Source organism: Rhinolophus sinicus, linkage group LG10 (genome assembly GCF_036562045.2).
Source record: "Rhinolophus sinicus isolate RSC01 linkage group LG10, ASM3656204v1, whole genome shotgun sequence".
Lineage (NCBI taxonomy): Eukaryota > Metazoa > Chordata > Mammalia > Chiroptera > Rhinolophidae > Rhinolophus > Rhinolophus sinicus.
This window is the reverse complement of record NC_133759.1, coordinates 110,675,665-110,691,992: the sequence shown is the minus strand read 5'-3', so window position 1 is coordinate 110,691,992 and position 16,328 is coordinate 110,675,665. Positions and strand designations below refer to the sequence as shown.

Sequence of the window (16,328 nt, the reverse complement as noted above, 5' to 3'; positions counted from 1 at the left end):
AGGGGCCCAGATTAGGGAAGAGGGTGGGTGGGTGGGCTTTGTGGCTGTGGGACAGGTGGACGTGCCTGACGGCAGCTGCTCTCACACACAGGTGGGATCCTCCACCCCCAACCCCGGGACGGGGTCAGCGTGTTCTAGACCTTCTGAGGCTTTGGGGAAGAGGCGTGGTAGTGCCTGGGGGCCCTACCTGGGGGCCCAACCCTCCCCCACCCACTCAGGCCAGGCTTGGGGGCACCTGCCCTCACCTCACTCAGAGCCGCCTCCCGCATTCTGCCTGGGGGGGGCAGAGCGTGTGGAGCTGAAATTGGAAGTCCTCCAGCCCTGGACGCCCGCTAGGGATTCCCTTGAGCCTGGAGGTCAGGGGTGACTGGCTGCCCAGGTACTTGTCCTCTGCCCCCCTCCTTCCTCGGGCCCTGTCAGCACCGGGAGGTCTGTGGAGGGTGCAGGAGCCGTTTGGTGGCAGACGGCAGGGGCCTCGCACTCCGCCCGCCAAGTGCCCTTGAGCAGAGCACCCCATGGCCTGTCTTTTCCTCATAAAGGGGAGCGGGGGCCCCACATGGAATCAGGTGGTAGGCACATGTGAGCGTGAAGGGGGGGCGCAGGAGGCACTTTGTGCCAGCACTCGGGGGCGCTCTGCGAATGGTGACAGTTATTCTGGGGTCCTGTACACCCTGGGCCACGTGGACACCTGGGCCTGCGGGTCTTTGCCTCTTGGGGCCTCTGCCCAAGGCCACCACACCCAACTCGTGTTATGTCTCCTGCTTGGAGTGCCCTTCCCACTCCCCCAGCCCCCTGAACTCCTACTCATCCCTCAAGGCCTGTTCCCTTAGCACCTCCTCTGGGAAGGCTCTCCTGGGGTCCTGGGGTCCCCAAGTCCCGGGGCATGCTTCTGTGATGGCAGATGTGACGGCTTGGGGACCTGCGCTACCTGTAAGTCTGGAGCTCCTAGGACAGGGGCCACGTCCGACTGTGTCCTCAGCCCAGCCCAGCCCAGCCCAGGGTCAGGAACAGATGTGGCTCTGGTGAAGCCTCGTCAGGAGCCCCCAGAAGTGGGATCAATTCCTCTCTGGTTCATCTGGCCCAGACCTGGGCCCAAGATGGCCTTTCTGTCACCTGGTCTAGCTGCTCCAGCTGGGTGGGGTGGGCTGGGCTGGGGAACCCTCTGCCGTAGCCGAGGCTTGGGTGGCCAGGGAGTGTCGGGGGCATCGCTCCACTCTAGAAGGAGCCGAGCCAGCAGTAGCTCTGTCTCTGCAACACCAGCCACACAGGTCCGGAAGCTTCTCATGACCTGGCGATAGGTGTGGATTAGAAGGAGCCCAGGGTGTTGGGATGGGGCTGGAGGGAGGGTCCCAGCGTGTGCGAGGGGTGGTGAGAGGGGCCGAGGCTGAGATCATAATGGGCCCTGTCCCCTGGAGGCGAGCCTGGGGCTCCGGCTTGCAGCCCAGTGTGTGCATCATGGGCACGTGGGGGAAGGTGAGGCTCTGGGCCAGGCGTCTGGGCCAGCTCTGCAGGGGGCCCTGTGGGAGCCTGGTCCCTCCAGCCCTGTGTCCTAGACGCCCTACCCGGGGACCCCCCCCCCACTCTTGGAGCAGCTTCGAGCCCGAGGGACTGGACTAGAGGGTCCACTCCTTGCCGTGTCCTCCCGCCACCTCCTCCCCCAGCACTGGGATCCGCACGCCACCCAGACTCTCTTCCAGAACTCTCCAGTGACCCTGTTCTGGCCTCAGACAGTCCACTCCCAGAGAGGAAGTCTGGGTCCGGTCCCCCAGGGGACCTGGGGGAGTCCTTGGAGCCCCTTCCTGGTTTCCAGGGGGCCACCTTTTGCGCCACCAGGCTGCCCGGACCCTCCTTGGCCATTCAGTGAGGCCATCTGCCGCCAGTGCCGTGAGTCTCCGGGCAGAAGCTGCACGACCAGCCGAGATATGTCAGTGCAGTTATCAGCAGAAAGCAACATCTGCCTCCCTGCCACCAACAATCGTGGGCCATTTAGTCTGTCCCCTCCTCCCTTCAGCTGCAGACAACAGCTCCCTGTATTACATTTTCTCACTCAATTAGCACTATCATCCTGCTGAAATGGAGGCCAATTTACCTATAATGACATCATTGTTAGGGAAGTGGCGGGCTGGGCTGTCACCAGGTTGTGGAGACAGGTCCGTCTCTCTCCACTAACCCTGACAGGGACGGGCAGGGAGCCAGGGTGGGAAGGCAAGGGGCGCCCAGGCGGCCTATCGGCGGCCACCCCGTCACCTCCGACCACAGACATTGTTTCCGACAGTTCTCAGGAGCAGTGTGGCGGAAAATTGAGTCCAGATTCATTAGGTTTTTCAGTGTGCCGCTCAAGTCAGTTAAATTGATACATTTCCTAACGAAATTGAAGTGCTTTGTGCTGCCAGCGGAAAGCCGGGTGACCGGCCTCGGCCCGCTGAGCAGCAGAACGAGGTGACGGATCCATTAGGCCGCTCCCAGCGCCGGCCCCTCTCCCTCCATTCCTGGCCCGCGCTGTAAATCTCCGCCAATTTCGGGCCTAATCATCATTATAAACCCTTCCTCTGCCCGCGCCCTCGCCTGCCTGGCGTATCTCGCTCACAGAACAGCCCACGGTGTGCTAATCGGCTGGCCTGCAGGATCAGCGCCCTGCTGGCTCGTCCTGGCCTGGGGACCCGGGGACTGGGGACCCCAACGTAGGGGGAGCAGCAGGGGTCGGGGGCTCTGGGCTTGTGAGGTATCAGCTGGGATCAAGAGTGGAATGTGCGCCCATTCGACAGATGGGGAAACTGAGGGCTGCTGATGGGGATTAGATGCAGACACAACATGGCAGAGTTTAAAGAGACCCTGGAGATCTCAGTTTCCAACTGGATGCTTTTTCTTCGTTAATTGAAGTCCATACAGAAAGTGCATACATATCAAGAGAGCAGCGTGATCAGTTTTCCTGTGTGTGAGCCCATGGAGCCCTCAGATGTAGGACGAGGACCTCCCAGCCCCTGGGAGGCCCCTGGCCCCTTCCAGCAGCGTCACTGCTGCTCTGATCACATCAGATTAGTTTTCCCTGCTTTTGCACTTCTTATTTGTGGAGTGACCCAGTGTGCAAGTTTGGTGTGTGGATTTTTCGGCTGAGTTCACAGTGTTGTGTCGTCTGTAGTTGGTCCTGTGTTCATTGCTGTGTAGCATTCCACCGTGTGACGAGGAGCAGCAGGCCTGCCTTCCACGCTGGTGTCTGGCTTGGGCTGCTGCAATAGCCCTGCTATGCACGCTTCCTGTGCTCGTCTATGGTGCTGTCAGCCCTCACCTCTGCAGCCTTCTCCTGCCCCGTCACTGTTCACAGAGTGAGTTCTGGACATGCACATGCACGTTCCCTGCCAGTGGGAAGGCCGCCTGGCAGTGACCAGGGCCCCTGTGGGGAGGGTGTCCTGTGCAGCCAGGAGATAGGTTATGTGTGGAGACTGAGCAACCTGAAGATGATGGGACCAGGCTTCTCATTTCCAAAGATGGGCAATACAAGAGGGTGGGGGAGGGGTCAGGCATGCGCTCCATGGTCTTGTTATCCTAGACATGTACGTGCGCCGCGCGTCCACACACTGTGCTGCCCCGAGGAGGCCGCAGCCTCCAGTGTCGAGCTGCCCAAGTCAGGAACCCTGGAGGGGAGCGGAGGGGCCTGCCGGCCGGCTGACCAATACATGACCCTGGACAGGGTCCTTCACTACAACGGATGTCCTTGGACCCCGGGGAACCTGGACAGAGGGGCCGTGCAGTCCTGTGTACGATTCTTGCGATTTCTCTCTAAATTTGAAATTCTTCCAAAATAAAAAGTTAAAAATAAAAAGCTATAAAAAACATAGGCTGAGTGAAATAAGCCAGACCCGAAGGCCACACAGCGTGTGATTCCATTTGTGTGAAATGTCCAGAACAGGCACATCTGCAGAGACAGGAAGCAGACGGGTGGTCGCCGGGGGGGGGGGGGGGTCGGGGGTAATGGGGTGACTCTGGTGGGCGTGGGGTCTCCTCTGGTGGCTGGAAATGTTTTGGACCCAGACAGAGGGGTGGTTGCCCAACGCGGTGAATGTGCCAGATGCTGCTTGACTGTTCACTGCAAAACGGGGAGTTCTGTGTCATGTGAATGAAAATCAAAAGCTGCAGGACAGTAAGAATGCAGACCTGACTGATTCTGTTGCTCCCGGGTCCAAAGTCTCCAGGGCCCCAGGCTGGTCAGTCCCAGTGACCCCTTCCCCTCACACGTTCCACTCACATCTACCTGCCAGTTACCACTTCTTGAGGACTCCAAGCCCGCTCAGGCCCCCGGGCCTTTGCACGTGCTATGCTGGGGCTCCCCAGTGCTTCCAGCCCTGGGGCCCTGGACGCCTCCTCCCATCTCTGCTTCAGTGCTGCTCCTTAGCGGAGGCCTCTCGCTCCCCAGCCTGCCCCCCAACTGGAGAATTCACCAAGGACTCTCTGCTCAGTCTTTTTCACCCCAGCTGTCAGCTCTGTCATGACCTGCACCATGTCAGGCTCACAAGGGACCACAGACAGTGGAGGTGCTTCTGGAGTGTCAGCAAAACGGGTGAATGATGACACGTGGCCTGGGAGGAGAAGGGTGTCATGCTGGGTGGAGGGCAGGACTCCCCCAAGCCCCCGTCCCACCGGTGTGAGGGGGAAGCCATCGGCTGGGATGTGGGAGTACTCAGCCAGCAGGGGTTCCACACCTGGGCCTTGTCTTGGGATTCCGGTGGGGCGTGGGGCCTGTGGGTGATGATACCTGATGGAACCGGCCAGCGACGAGTTGTCTCGCACTCGCTGAGCCCTCGGGAGGGGTCGAGGGCAGTGTGAGTGGTGCCAGTGGGGAGATGTGCTGGGGGCCCTGGGTCCCGGGAAAGGGGTGACGCTCAGCCTCTGTGCTCACCTCTGCCTGCTGAGGTGGTCTGGAATCCTGGGAGAATTAATGGGAAGTTCCAGACCCCAAGTGGAGATGGGTGATGGTGGGACCCCCCCCACCCGACACTAGAGTCGTCCCCAAGGGCCACTGGCCACCTGTGGTTACAGAGCACCAGACAGGTGGCCCGTGCAAACCGAGGTGTGAGGAAAGCGGGAAGTACCCACAGCTCCTCGACTCTTGTGAGAAGAGCGCAAACGGCTTATTAATATATTATATCAGTTACATGTTGAAGTGATTGTATTTTTGGTGTATTAAGTTAAATAAAATATATTATTTAAATCACATCACCTGTCTCTTTCACTTTCTATCGTGGTTTCGTGAAAATTAGAAAATGTGCTGCATGCGGTGTTTCTTTTGGACGGTGCCGACCTAGAAAATGCAGAAAAGGCTCAAGCACATGAGGTCAGAGCCCCAGCTCCTCCCGACTTCAGAGCGACCCCCACATCACATGGAAGTCGCCGGTCAAACCACATCAGTGCATGGCTCAGTGGCATTTAGCACATTCGCTGGGTTGGGCCACCATCACCTCTGTCGTTCTTGTTCTGAAACACCTTCACCACCCCAAATGGAGCCCATCCCTACCTGCAATCACCCGCTCTCTCCCTCCACCCCCTGGCCACCAGCAAGCTACTTGCTGTCTGGATGTCCCCATTCGGGATGTGTCATGTGCATGGAATCACACCCGAGTGGTCGCTGGCTGAGCGTCCTGTCCTCGGTCCATTCACGTGGTGGCGGGTGTCAGTGCCTCCCTGGTTTGTTGGCCGAACGCTGCCCCATGGCGTGGACCAACCGCGCTGTGTTCCTCCACTTGTTGTGCATGTTCGGGCTGTGTCCACCTTTTGGCTCTGAACAGAGCTACTGTGAACATCCGAGTACAAATTTTTGTTTGAACATCTGTTTTAAATGATTGGACAAGTGTTTAAAGTACAGAAAATATAATTAGGAGAAACAAGACGAGGGCTCTGGCCCCAGCTGTGTGGCGTCTTCGTGTACCTAAGGGCCTCACACGGCCAGGTGTGATGGCGGCCCTGGGTGCCCTTGGTGCTCAAGGCTGCTGCAGAGCCTTTGGGCAGCCTGAGGACAACCAGGGGTGAATGGGGAGCTTGGGGCTGGCCTGGCCACTCTCTGACCTCATCTCTGCACCTAATCTGGGGGACCCCCACCACTTCAGCCTCAGTCAGACCCGGTGCAGGCAGGGGGTCTCAGCCAGGGCTATATTTGGAATGGAGCTGGGCCCCTGCTGACCGTGTGGTTCTGTCAGGCTGGGCACTGTCTGAGCACAGCCACACACCCCTGCCTGCTCAGAGTGGCCCTGGCAATACCCCCTCGGCCCCCCAGGCACCTGCCCATCAGGGACCTTTGACCAGAGCAGGGAGCTGACTGGGCACAGGGTCCCCGGGCAGAGGGCCTCCCTGCTCTAGGCCTCTGTTCTTCCCCTAGAGCTGACCTCACAGGACAGTGACCGGGAAGGGCCTGGAGCAACCCAGGCTCCCTGTGAACAGAGAACCAACAGGGCTCCCCTCCGATGAGCTAGAAAGCTGGCAGGTCTGGCGTAGTATCCCCCAACCCCCCAGGCAGCCTGGGAAGGGGCTCTGGAGACCATGCAGACTCTATGACCCCCTCAGGAGCCTCTTCCCACTCTTGGGCATTGGACCCCAAAACAGGCTAAGACCATGTGTCACGAGGTGGGGGTCAGAGTGGAGCAGGTGCACAGGCCAGGGACAGGCCTGCTTGGCCTGGAGGTGAGGGAGGCCCCGTGGGCAGGTCAGCTGGGCTGGATCATGAAGATGGTGGGTCGCGGTGACAAGTGGGGCAAGAGGACAGCTCGTAGGAAAGCTCGGAGGCAGGATGTATGGACGGCTTGAGCCGGGGTGGCCAGTGTTTCGGGAAGGCTAAGAGACGGGGGCCTCCACGGAGCTTTGGGCCCTGTTCAATTCTGGCTGTAGCTCTGTGGGTCAGGGGGTCCTGGTCAGTTCTGCCCCAGGGCCCTGGAGCTGCTGAGGGTATGATCAGGGGACCTGCCGGGCCAGTGGGTTCGGGGTGATTTTCTCAGCAGTGGCGGTGGCTCTGGTTGGCCTGACCCAGAGGCGCCGTTAGACCATTCAGCAGCCCTGCCCGGCCCCACACTCCGGAGACCCAGATGGAAATTTATGGTGAAGGGGAGAGAACCTCTCACCTAGGGCCCCTGCTGGACAGGGCGAGAGAACACTGCTTCCCAACGGAGGGAAGTACAAAAGCTCTTAACAAATCGATAAGCTGCACTGTCAGTAAACCACAACGCTTGTGCGGGAGACAGGAGCCCCCGCCCCTGCCACCTCGCAGGCTTCTCCAGGGTGGGGGTCCCCAGGGCAGCCTCCACAGGAGGCAGACGGGGGTGGGGGCAGCAGGAGCCCAGGTGTGTCCAGTCCACCAACTTGGGGTCCTCCTGCCCAGGGCGGAATGGGGCATTGGGCACCCTCTGTGCCTGTCTGGAGCAGCCGAGGCTTCTGAGGCCAACACAGGTGCAGCCTTGTCCGTAGGGCCAGGCTGTGATTTGGGGCTCACATCTCCCTTCCAGCTGGGGTCTCCATCGTCATCTCCGGGCCCCTCCACCTCCCACCACCCGGCTTTATGTGCCTCCTCCCCCGCAGCCCTGGCTCCTTCCCAATTCTTTTTACCTGACCTCAGGACTCCTCTACATCTGCATGGTGAGTGGGGCAGGGTGAGGTTTTTCAGTCATTCAACAAACACTGTGGAGGTCTATGCTGGGCCTGGAGCTGTCCCGGGTGTCGGGGAGGCGTGGTGAAGTTGGGTAGGAGTGGAGAGACACGCACGCAGGGACTCAGTGTGTGATGGGGGGCGCAGTGAGGTGGGGGTGCATTGTGCATGGTGGTCTCTCGGGGTGACGTGGAGCAGAGGCAGCATTGGGAGGGCGATCCAGGCAGAGGGAGCAGCCTGTGCAGAGGTCCTGAGGTGGGAAGGAGCTGGATGTTCTCAGGCTCAGGGAGGGGCCAGCGTGGTCAGAGTGGAGTGGGGATCTGAGCGGGAGGGAGACAGAGCGACAAAGGTCGTGACAGGCCAGTGATTTAGAGACGGGGTGACCGGCAGGCAGACGGGGGCAGAGTGAAAAGACAGCTCTGCTTGTTGTCCATCAGGTGGGAGGTGCTTTGTTACAGCCACGGGGAAACAGGAGACTGGCCCAGTGCCGTCCAGTAGAAATACCACACAAGCCACATCTGGGATTGTTCATTTTGTAGTCGCCATGTTAAAAAAAAGAGGTCAAAAGAAACAGGTGGCATTGTTTTAATGTTACATTCTGTTTATAGATCCCAAATATTTCACTGCAAGCCGTCGTCGGTGTACACGAGTCTGTCGGTGAGGAGCTTTCTGCTCTGTTTTGGGCCGAGGTCTGGAAAGCCGGAGCGTTTCCCCACAATCCCGCCCACTCCCATGCTCAGCCCTGTAATTAAAGGAAGGAGAGACATTGTACATCGCTTTAGTTCTCATATTCAATTTAAAATAAAGTTAAATACAACAGAAAGTTCAGTTTCCTGGGCCACGTTTCACTCTCAGCAGGCCACGTGTGGGCGGGGACAAGACAGGCTTAGATGGGCTCAGCAGACACTGGGGCTGAGGGAGGGTGGGTGGCATCTGCGGTGTTTAAAGCCACCTGGAGAGGGGGCGGGTGGGGGAAGGGTTGAGGTGGAGCCCTGGACAGTGTCAGGGGAGGGGCAGGTGCCAGGAGGTGGGGGCATGACAGAGGGAGGGATGCTGTAGGCTGGCAGGGCCTGTGGCTGCCCTGCGGAGGGCGGGCGGGCGGGCGGGATTCGGCTCTGAGGAGTTTGCTGCAAGCAGAGCTGATGGGACAGGACGGCCAGGCCTGCCCACCTTCAGTCTCCCCACCCTCGAGTGAGAGCGGCTGGGGTCCTATGACCTCTGCTGAACTGCTTCCCTCTGGCTTCTCCAGGCCAGGGTAGGGGACAGGGGTGGCCCCCAGAGCAGGAGTTCACGTGTCAGGAGGTCTGCGTGCCCGTGACCCTTGGGTGCCCGACCTCCTCAAGCCTGGGTCTTCCTCTGTCTGGTGGGCATCCAGGCGCACTGGAGACCTTGTGAGAAACCACATCGGCCTGTTTGCAAACCAGAGGGCTGTACAAGTGCAAGTTCACTGAGGGGAGGGGCTCCCAGGAGCAGTGGGTCTGTCCAGACAGAGGCTTGCCCATCCCCTCCCGTGCCAGTGGCAGAGTACCATGGGCTGCCTGCCCGGCCGGCCTCAAGGGTGCCACATGGCCGGGACATCGCGCTCAGGCTCTGCTTCCCATCTGCTGTGACTGGCCTCTCTGCAGATGCCCCCACCTCCTGGTTCCGCCCCTGCTTGAGGCGTGGCCTTCATGACGCCTGGGCAACTGGTGGACTCGCCCAACCCATGGAGATTCGGCTGCTTGGACATCTGGGGCCCCAGAGGAACCAGGTGGGTGGGGTCTGTGCGCACGGTGCCTCCTACCTAGTGGGCAGGCTCCCACTGCAGCGCCAGCCCCCGTGGCTGGGCAAGGTCTGGGCATTAAACGGGCTGAAACCCAACCTGTCAAGAAGTGGTGGGCCAAGAGCCTCAGGGGTCTTCAGAGCATGGGCTCCACGGGGGGGGGGGAGTCATAGGCCAGGGGCCCTGATTCTGTGTCACTCCTGGGTTCCTCGAGCCACTTAGATGGTGGCTGAACTGAGTTCTTTGTGCTCCCCGCCGAGGCCCCTGAGAGAGAGGCTTGGTACTGGATGCAGCCGACTGGTGCCCAGCAGGGGCTGGGGAGGGGCCCTCCGCTGACAGAAAGATGAGATCAAGCCCCTGCCATCCACAGCCCAAGCCTCACTCCTCTTAGGCAGGTGGGTAGGGCAGGGAAGGGCTCATGGTCACACAGCACGTAGGAGGCCCCACTTCTTAGCACCTGTCTCGCCCCATTTTACAGATAAGAAAACCAAGGCTTCCAAAGTCACATTCTGGGCCCCTAACATGGAGCCGAGCCTCCTCAGTGCGGTTCCTCCCCATGCAGCCACTTCCCGCCAAGGCCTGGAGCAGCGAGCTCCCTGGGGCCTGCAGCCCCCCTGCCTACCAGGCTTGTGCCAAGGAGCCTTAGCTCCTGGAAACCAGAGAAGTGAGCCTGCTTGTCCGCTGGTTGCCCTGGAGATGCCATGGGAAACCTGCCTCCTTGTCCTCGTGCCAGGGCTGCACCCGCACCTCACACCCACATCCAGCCAGGCACAGCTCTGGTAGTTAAGTAGGGCCGTCGTGCACCGGCTCCACGGACCCCATCCTGGACCAGGAGGGGAGGAAATGGGTCCGTGGGCACGGCCCCAAGGCCCTCCCTCAGCCTCTGTGTCCCTGTGTCAGGGCAGAGCCGACGGGCCCCTGTCCAGACCAAGTCCGGGCAGCTCCCAGCTCTTTAGCAGGAGCCGAGCGCCCAAGGATGTCATCTGGGCTGGATTAGCCGTGCCCACGCTCCTGAAGACACTAAATCTGCACGTTGGCAAGAAGCAAGGCGAGAGCCAGGGCAGCTCCACAGCTCCCGTCTCCATCTAATTAGCCCTAATATTGCCCGATTCCGCCTGACGCTGGGAGCCCTCTGCCCGGCCCCCACCTCTGTTGGCTCCTTCCACCGTCCCAGAGCAGATGACTTTCCCTATCAAAATGGGCAATAAAAGCAGCGAGGCCCATTTCTTTTTTCTATTTTGAATTCTGTTAACTGACAATTTAACCTAAAATCCTCTGTATTTCCAGCTTGTACAGCTGTAAATAGAGACTGACAGTTTATTTTCACGTCCTGGCTTGAGGGGGGTGGCGGGGGGGAACCCATTTGAAATAAATACTTGCGGGTCCCTGACAGACTCCAGACGGGCCTTCGACGCTGGCTGGCAATCTCGGGGACCTGTCACACTCTGTGATCGGTCTTTTTACAAACACAAACGCTGCTGATTTCTTATCAAATGTAAAACCGGCCCGGCGCTTTCTTAAATGGTTACCACGAGCATGAAATTGACATTGTGAATCACATGTGACACTGGCTTGTCTGCGCTGTAATTGATCGGTGCTTAGAGCAGGCGCCGGGCTGCCCACGTCCCCCACCGGCCATGCCCCCCCACCCCCCGCCAGCCGAGCCCAGCCCCGCGTTGGTTGGCAATGGGAGAAAACTCAGAAAATGCTCGATTCATGTACCTGGTGGTCTCCCTCCGCGATCCTCCGAGGTGTCAATTCCAATTTCCACGGTTTCATCATTATGCACATCAAATGGCTGTAATTGGCTGCTACAGAAATTTATCCTCCAAAAGGAGAGGGGGCAGCAGAGGAGGGAGCTGCCGGGGACGGGAAATGGTGATGGTAATGAGATTTTGGAAGCCGCAGTGCCACCCTTGAGGTTGGCAGGGAAAGAGAAGAGAGGCTGGCACGCGTGGGATTGCGTTTACGCTGGCTGAGGAAGTGCCGTTTGAAAACAAGTCTGGCGGGGTGTGGGTGTCACACAACAGCCGCAGACACACAGCACCGTCCAGGAACAGCATCTTTCGGGCCATCCCATTACTGCGGGCTGGACTCACAGGCCCCCTTCCCCCACCTTACAATTTGCGCAGCTGGAGGCGCCCATTCTTATCACCCCAGCCAGACACTCGGGACAATGACTACTTTTACAGAAATATATGTTGTACAGAAGGGGAAACTGAGGCAGGGGTGGGTTTGCCCAGGGTCTCAAAGCCAGAGCCTGGGCCTCCTCCTCTGGGGCTTTGCCTCCAAACATCCTGAGCCCTTTTGCTGAGTGGGGCTCCCACCATGCTGCGTGGAGCCCAGCCCCCCACCCCAGGGGCTTCCCCCACCCCACCCCAGGCTGGTAGGGGCAGCTGGCTCAGGCTGGCCTTGAAACCCAAATTGGTTTTTCAGGCCATGGATTTTTCTGGGCCTCCTGGGGAAGGAGCGAATCTGTGAAGAGACAGAGCAGGATCCCCGTAGGGCCCTCCTGCTGCTCAGAACTGGCTGGGACCGCCCAGCCCAGGCTCAGCCTCTGACCCCCCAGGGACCCTGCAGCTCCTTCGCTGAGGCACCCACACTTACGTCTCAGAGCCCACATTCGCTCCACAGCTCCCTGGGCGAGCGTATTTATGTCTGTTTTTCCATTTGGATTTTGTGACTGATGAAACAATGATGCTAAATTACACGCACGGTGAGCACGCGTTTGGGCAGGCGAGCCACAGCCCCCTGGTTCATGGCCACGCAGCCAGCCTCATGCCACGGCCCCTTGCCAGGGCCTCCCCAGCTGCTCACACATGGCACGAAGCATCACCTGTCTCCAGATGGGAAAACTGAGACAGACCACCAAGCAAACCAATTCCCACTGGGATTACGTGACCCAGATGCCCCGGCCAGTGTCCCCTCCATGGCACTGTGCAGCCTTCAGAGACTGCCTAAAGCAGCTCCAGAAATCCGTTTCCTGGAGCGATAGCTGAAAGCCTCTCAGGCCTCCTGAACAAAAAAGCTGCGTTCCTCCTGAGTGCCTGGCTTCTTTCTCACCGGTGCTGCCGTGGATACACTGCAGTGGAGTGTGTTTCCCCTTTTTGCCTTGGCCCCTAGGAAGCTAGAGTCAACCACAGCCTGTTGTTCACTCACAGCACGCATGCACTTACAAATGCTGACCTTACCTCCAGCTTCTCTCCAGATTCAGGCAATTGAGTGTTGTGTCCCATCCTTCCTGCGTGTTTCAGATCCTGCGGGGAATGGCATGACGGGAGTTTGGTGAAGGTGAGAGCCTCTTGGGGTGTGTATCCACACTCTCCATTCCCTTTTCACTTGCTAGATGCCCCCATGGGCTCCATGCGGGGCCACCAGGGCTGGCACCAGTGCATGACAGGAGGGACACTGGGCATTCCTGCTGGTAGGAGGCGGAAGTGTGAAAGGGGGGTGTGAAAGGGGGTCCCTGGGAGGTTTGGTTCAGGGCGGCTCCCAGGGAAGCCATCGCAGAGATGGGGATGAAGTCCAGAGGCGGCAAACTTCATTCCTTTTGCCATTTGGTGGCGCGCTTGCCAGAGGAGGCCGGTGGTCCTGTCTGTGAAAGAGGACGTGCTCAGCCGGCATGCGTGTGGCACAGGCCGTCGGCTCAGGCTGCCTCTTACTCGCCATCTGGGGCTGGAGGGCAGGCTTCACGGGAGCTGCGCTCACCAGGCCCCCAGCCTCCCTCCTTCCCCGTCCTGTTCAGAGAATGCTCCAGGGTGCTGCCTAACCATAGAGAGGCCTGCTCTCCAGCACTGTCCCCTGTGCTGGGGAGAACACCCCCCCCAGGGGTGCACGGGGCCTGGGGTGGCCAGACCTGGGGCAGGTCTTGGGCTTCTCACTGCTGGTCCTTGGGGAAGAACCATAGCATGAGGAGCACAGGGCCACTGAGGACAGACAGGTCCCCAACGGGATGGGCAGCCTCGTGGGGAAGGGTGAGCGGTGGCGCGATCCTGGGCAAGTAAATGGACCTCTCGGAGCCTCAGGTGTGAGTCCTGGGGACACCAGGGCCCCCACCTGCCTCCTCCACTTCTGGAAAGACTGTGGAGCTAGACACCCCCCGCTTCAGTACCCCCGGGAAGGAGAAGGCTGTTTGATGGCTCCAGTCCCTGTCCCAGGGGGCGTCTGCCATGGGTGCCCTGTGTCAGGGCGGCTCAGATAGGTGTTGTAGGCATGTCCTCGCCTTCCCTTCCCTGAGGCCTTCAGATGCCCGGAGGCCCTGGGAAGATTTTCACTTTCAGGCACAGAATGGAGATGGTGTTCCCATGGTGCTGACTGATGACATGTGCCCTGGCGCCTTTCCCATCTGGTCCATTTGACCAACAGGGGGTGGCTGGGGCCAGGCTGGCCCAGCGATGCCCTAGGGTGCTGTGCAGCACCCCTGGCTCCTCCACCTCGCAGGGTCTCGCCTGCTTCCAAAAAGAGTTTCTGCCCGAGCCAGAATGGCGGGGGTGAAGTGTGGGCCTCAGCAGAGCCGTGCCAGCCTGGCCTGACCATGAGCCGATGGGCTCCTGGTGGATAGAGCTGCAGGCCCGGAGGGAGTGAGCCTGCCCACAGCCACCCTGCCACAGTGGTCTGGATGCCCCCTGGGCAGAAGAGTGGCAGGTGGGCAGGGCAGGCAGGGGATCTGGCCCCTGGCCTCTCTCTGGCCTCCTGCTCTTCCCTCGTCCCCATCCACCCCAGCAGCACGGCGTGGACCACGAGATAAGGGGCCGGCAGGCACTGCAGAAAACAGGTCCCACAGCCCCTCCCCTCCTTCCACAGCTGCGGAAACTGAGTCACAGGGTGATGGCTGGCTCTGAACCCACTTCCTGGCTCCCTCCCTGCTCTTCACGTGTTCCTGTCCCCAACAGGGTGCCACCCTGGACGCCTAGACATCCCGTGCTCTGCCCCAGGCCATCAGGCCCCGATCCTGGGGTGGCGTGGTCCTGCCCTTGCCACAGAGCCATCCTAGGATGGGCACGATGGGCTGGCATCTCTGAGTGAGTGGCGAGGGGAGGGGGAAAGCCAAAACCTTAAGGTATATGAACTGTGAAATTAAATCGAAATACTCAAATAAGGAGTCGCGTGACAACATAAGCAGGGAAGTTTACCAGCCCTTGACGTTAAACACAGACTTTTTCAGACACAAACACAAGTGCAGTGAAGCTCTGTGGAATGTTAAACAGAGTTTACAGTGGGAAGCATGTTCCTGCCGTCACAGACCCACCCGCTGGCCCACACCGTGTCACTGTCCAGGAGCCGAGCTCGCTGGCCACCCCCAGGCCAGAGGCCTGAGGGCAGTGGATGCTCACTGCGGCCCAGTCCCCAGCTCTTCCCAGACTGGATGTCGGTCAAGCTCTGATTTGGCCAAACGGAGGGAGGAGCCACCTGCTAACAGGAAGGCAGACGCTGAGTGGCCCTAGGTGCTGATGGGTTCCTGGCCCTACCTGGCCTTGGCCCTGGGGCCCCTGCCCCAACATGGCCAGGTGCAGTGCAGGCCTGGAGAACTCCCCACCAGACACCAGCCCCAGGCAGAGGGTGACGCAGGGCACCTGTGTCCTCCCAGTCCAGCCCCTCCCAGGAAGAGAGCCTCGCCAGGCAGTCGGCAGTCGTTGCCACTGTAGTGAGAACCAGCTCCCCACTGGGCCTCCTGCCGCAGGCAGTGGAATAGGGAAGTGGTTTTGTTGACCCTGGAAACATGCTGGCACAGCAAGAGCGGGAGAGCAGGAGGGAGCCGCACCAGTCATCCCGGGCGAGTTCTGACTGGCGTCTGGGTCTCTGCCTTTGCAGCTCTGGGGAAAGCAGTTGACCCCAGAGCAGCAGCGCCAGGGGCCAGAGTCACAGCCAGCTTCCAGGTGTCAATGTGGTTGTATGGGCAGCTCTGGGCAGCCGGGACCCAGCCTGCCTGAGCTGTGAGGGGTCCCACCCAAGTGCGCTGGTGAGAGGTCACCTTTCCCTGGCACCCTGCACCTGGCACAGGGGCACTGGAGGGCCCAGAACTGGACTGCTTGCCAGCCTCTGACCGTGCCCCCTGCTCTCCACTCCTGCCCCCAACCAAGTGCAAGCAGGTAGGCATCCATCTTCCCATTTACCAAATTGTGTGAGTGCCCGCTGCACACCAGGCCCTGCTGGGACCTGAGACCCCAGGACCAGATGTGGGCCCTGCCCTCCGGGGTCCCCTGTCTTGGAGGTGGGACAGGAGAATCTGTCACGGCCGTGTGGCCAATCGATTTCTGTCCTCATCATCCAGGCCCTGCGGAAGGGCTGGGCCCAAGATGGGCCACCTGGGTCCCCAGGCCTGGGGCGGGGGTGGTCTCTGGGCTGCTGCCCCTCCCAGCGCCCTGCCTCCCGCTGTCTCTCCCAGGGCCGCTCTCTCTGCCTTTCCACAAGTCGCCTGGTTACTCTCAAATTTGCAGGAGGCCTGTGGCACTTCCCAGAACCCGGTACCCTAATTTATGTGCTGCTGCTGTGGGGTATTTTCTCTAAAAACAGGATGGATGTGAGAAGAACAACAATGCCCCAAAACCACACTTAATGGGTGGGTTAGCTGCTCGTTAGCGCTGAATAATGGGTCTTCAACCACCCCGGGAAACAAAAATAAACACGCGCAAGCAGGCTCAGGCCTGGGCCACTCAGCACCCGAGCCTGGGTCCCCGCCTGGAGGAGGGCTCCGGTTCACTGTCCCCAGCCGCCTGTGCCCCTGTGCCGGGCACCCACCCTGGGAAAGGTCACTGGGATGGGGGTGTGTGTCAGGCCTCCCAGCCCCTCCCAGGGAGGAAACCCTTTGTGTGGAACCTAAGTCCGCTCCGTAATTTAAGCCTGCTTCCTCTGCTCCAGGCCTCAGAAAAGATGGAGAACAGCTGGTCACCTCTCTTTTTCTAATAAATCCCATCCGACTACCCTGCTGGGGACAGACCCACT

General features: G+C 60.0%; 1 long non-coding RNA gene across 1 annotated transcript; it reads right to left on the bottom strand.

Annotated features, from left to right (window-relative positions):
- Nucleotides 1–8,689: 8,689 nt before the first annotated feature.
- Nucleotides 8,690–11,350, bottom strand: LOC141567138 (uncharacterized). The gene is made up of 2 exons (XR_012489533.1): nt 11,109–11,350; nt 8,690–9,012 (listed from the first exon to the last, which is right to left on the bottom strand). It is a non-coding gene; the product is annotated as an uncharacterized LOC141567138 (long non-coding RNA).
- Nucleotides 11,351–16,328: the final 4,978 nt, after the last annotated feature.